Source organism: Vanellus vanellus (genome assembly GCF_965231255.1).
Source record: "Vanellus vanellus genome assembly, chromosome: 1".
In the NCBI taxonomy this organism is placed as follows: domain Eukaryota; kingdom Metazoa; phylum Chordata; class Aves; order Charadriiformes; family Charadriidae; genus Vanellus; species Vanellus vanellus.
The window spans coordinates 87,629,029-87,633,250 of NC_138905.1; positions in this window are offsets into that span (position 1 = coordinate 87,629,029).

The following is a 4,222-nucleotide window of genomic DNA, read 5'->3' on the forward strand; positions in this document are numbered from 1 at the left end:
TTGAACAGAAGTATGTGATTCTCTGTCCCATCCCCCTCCCATCCCCCCCCCCTCCAGCCTCTTCTCAACTGTTTGCTGCTTCTTTTCTCTCCAACAGCCTTACTATCCTGCCCACCCAACAAGCCTGTTTCAGTCTGATATTCTCACTGCTACTAGCCTGTTTCAACCTGCTGCTCTGGGGCCTAGAGGCCTCTGCCTATTGCAAGACAGCATGGGTTATGGATCCTAGCCCTCCTCCCGCAAAAGAAAGGCCAGTGTGCTCGCTTTCTTTAGATTGGATATTAGGAAGAATTTCTTTACTGAAAGGGTCATCAGGCATTGGAACGCGTTACCCAGGGCAGTGGTGGAGTCCCCATCCCTGGAGGTATTTAAGGGTCATGTAGATATAGTGCTTAGGGGCATGGTTTAGTGGTGGGTTTGTCAGTGTTAGGTTAATGATTGGACTAGATGATCTTACAGGTCTTTTCCAATCTAGGAGATTCTGTGATTCTGTGATCTGCATCCAAAAGTCTATTCAAGAGGTGAACACAAATCCACTTCTGATTCTTTTTCTTTGGCAATGAGGCATAAAATAAACCATTCATTACTGATCCTATTTACAGTTGTTCGTTGCTTCTCAGCTGGTGGCCAGCCTGTGTGTCTTTGCTTCCTTAAGGATGCATATTGGAAAGATCTAGGAGGGAAGTTTCTCTGCTTTGAGCACTGGGAACCAGGATCACTTCCCTGACTTCCCTGAGACATTAAAAACTGAGCAGTGGATGTTGAGAGTTGAGACCTTCTCAAGTGGCAGCTGCAAGCTGGGAGAGATGGTGGGGACCAGTTTGGTGTCAGCTTCCAAAATGACTGAAACAAACAGAATACCAGGAAAGAACTGTTTACCTCCCCACCTTGCTAGTCTCTCAGGGGAATATGATGTCTTGGTTCACTAGTCTGAAGATAATTAGATATCTGTTCAGTTGTTCGGAGCTTCCCAAACCTTTGGTCTCTCTCCTAATGTCCAAATATTCTTTCTACCTTCATCGTTATGATTTTTTCCCTATTCCTGTAGTGCTTGTGCAATTTCTTAACATCTTTGATTATACTGTGACAACAGACTTCTATGGCTGAAACCAGTTACTCCCTCCCAGTTTTTTCTACCTCTCGGGTCACTGGTAGCTATATATTTCTACATTTACCAAACAGCTCTAAATACTGTAAAAAAAGTTCCCTGCATACTGCAAAAACAGGTCCTTGCTGACCCACCTTTCCTTGCAATAGGTCACTTTCCTTCAGCTTACCATCAGAATCCAATTTGCAAATACTTCTTGCATAAATGAATAAGATTCAACTTAGTGGAAGTAACAAGACATTCTTTTGGTAGTCACAGCTCTTGGCGTCACTGCGAGGAGCATTACTGTGAAGCGTACTGTCCAACAGACATATTGATGCTTCGTTCACTGTGGCCCAAAATAATCTACAGCTTGACAAATCCCAAATCTTTGTGCAAACTTAGAAATGGGAATACGTAACAAAATTCAGCCCTTATAATCCTTTGGTTTAACATAGCTTTAAGTCTTCCATGTGTTTCTGCCACATTTGCCCCTGAGACTTTTCTACTCTTCCCTACTTTACATCTTTTTTCACAACAGTGACAGTTCTAGTACTCTCTCACAGTTTTCAGTAGTTGCACTGATAGTATAGACAAAGAAATGGTATGCAAATGCATGTAGCAACCTGACTAGGTTTAACTATAAGTGTTCCTACAGTGTAGATATCTTTGTAAACTGAATGGACAAATCAGTTCATGCCAATATGCAGTTTATTTATTTGTCTTATCTATGTGTGTGAACTCTTCCATCTTCATAATTATAGCATCTAACAGTTCCCAAGCTTTAAGTAACAAAGTTAATTTTACTCCTATTTTCTCCAATTAACACTATCTAGGCTTTAAAATTTCTTTGGGCAAGGAATTTATTGCCTTTTTGATTATAAAATGTCTGTGATCATTTTAAACGCAATGTAATTTAAATTAAAGCAAGTAAGCAAGTAATAAAACCTTGGCTGGAGTATCCTGTTTTAAAATAAAACTTGAGAAGACCAAAAAAGCCTTTGGCTCAATGTGCTGATGGGATATGATTAGAGTTAACATGGTTTCACGAGCCAAAATATTTTGAACAGCTCCTCCACCTCCTCTTGATTAAATGTAATTTTGCCACATAATTTGAGAAAAAGTTGCAATTATATTGCCACACCATATAGATTGTCTTACACACACTATTTAGAATGCTTTGAATGTGTATATATGGATTATTTTTTCCAGACCTTGTAAACCAACCAGGACACATCATGAAAAGTAGTTAGGTGACAACCTCATTACAAGAGAGCATAGGATGTTTCAGGAAGTGAAATGCACATCACTTTCTCCGTAAAGAGCATGGATCTTTGAATTAGTACACGTTTCAGTGGTGCTGTGATGCTGAGAAAGCTGTCTTGCAAGATCTGGCATGGAGATGGTGTTCCCTCTCCTAAGTCATCACAAGCCATAACAACATTATATACTGGATCGAACAGATGCTACTGCTGGTTTCCATTGGAAGAATATGCTCCTGAGTAGCATTCTGCTGCAACAGAGTCTGTTAAATAATTCAATGGGAAAGTTGAACTGTTATGGAGAGAATCAAGTTGCTAAAACTTTTATTTATTCCAAAATTGTCTTTCTTTGGAGACTATATGGATTTATTTCACATAGATGGTCACTCTGTGCTTGTGCTCTGTGCTTGTACTCTTCTTATCCATACATAAGAAATATTTTATCCAAAATTACATGACCCATACTTCATAAAAATCTGTTTGACTGTGGTCATTAGCTGAAACCAAGTAATTCAGACACCGTAGTTATGTACCTTTCCAAGCAGAGTTTCTTGCATCTATCAGAGTGGGGACAGAGCACATTTGCATCTGGCAGCAATAAGCCTGGGAAGCATATCTTACATTTTCCACACTAACAATTGGATATGGAAGTGTTCTTCAGGTTGGGTGCCACAGAACAGCGTGATGTCTGTGTATGGATTTAAGCCTTGAAAAATGTCTGCCTCGGAGGGGATTGCATGATGGCAGTGTACAGTCTGACATCTTTATTGAGTATACAGCCTGTAGAGCTTTGGGGATCTTGTGAGCTGAATTTATTAAGTATTCACATATACAAGAACGTGTGCTGTATATGTGCAGTTGTTCTTTCCTGCTAGCACGTGAGTTTCTTTGAAGGCATCTTTATCAACTACCTAAAGTGAAGACAAAAAGTTTCCCTGTAAACTTTTTCTAAGTACAGAAGCAGGAAGAGGGGTTGGGGGGGGGTGTGAGGGGGAGACGTCACAAATAATCCTTATCAACTGATTCCCTTCTTATCTTCAAGGCACAGATGACAGCTCTGCTCTCGAGTCGACAAATTAGTGAGAGGACCTCTGGCTTTTTTCTCTGTGACAGGCTCTTTCTCTTCTCTTCTCTATACAGTGCATTAGCTTTTCCAAATGTAACACTGATCAGCACATTGAAGAGAATACAGTGCTGGACATGCCTTCCAGCTGTCAGACATAAAAATGTTTAATGGCAATTATCTTTTAACTACCTCTTAGATTTAAATAGATGTGTGATTCAAAGAAATGTGGAATTATTAAATGTATTGATGTGTATTTGACAGATGTTGTTGCAAGCACTTCTTATACATTCAAGATGGTTAGGAACCTAGGCAGATTTCAGAAAATTATTTTCTTAATATCTGTCCTGAAGTGAAGTTGAATGGGGACTTTGATCTTCTACACAGTGTGAATAGTAAATACCGCTGCAACAGTTTGGTAGGGTGAAGTTTTGCTTCATAGATTGATATTCCAGCTTCAACCTTCCATAAATATGTATGTATCATAGACTGCACAAAAAAATGCCAGCTTTATGTAATTAAATAAAAAAAAAAGAGCACTAGAAAAACATGATATAGCAATGTTATTTTACCGGCCATCTTGAAAACTCATGTGGAAAGGTTATCACTTACAAAGAGACTGTACTTAGTTTTAAAAATAAACTTGCCTAACTCAAGCGTTTCTACCTCAAATGGTCACAGACGGTACTAGCAGCGACCAGTGTGATTTGTGGATTAAAGCAACATGACAGAAATTCTCATTTATATGAAAGACTGTTTGCCAAATATTAGTAATAGTTTTGGTAACCATCAAAACCACGTTTTTTTTTT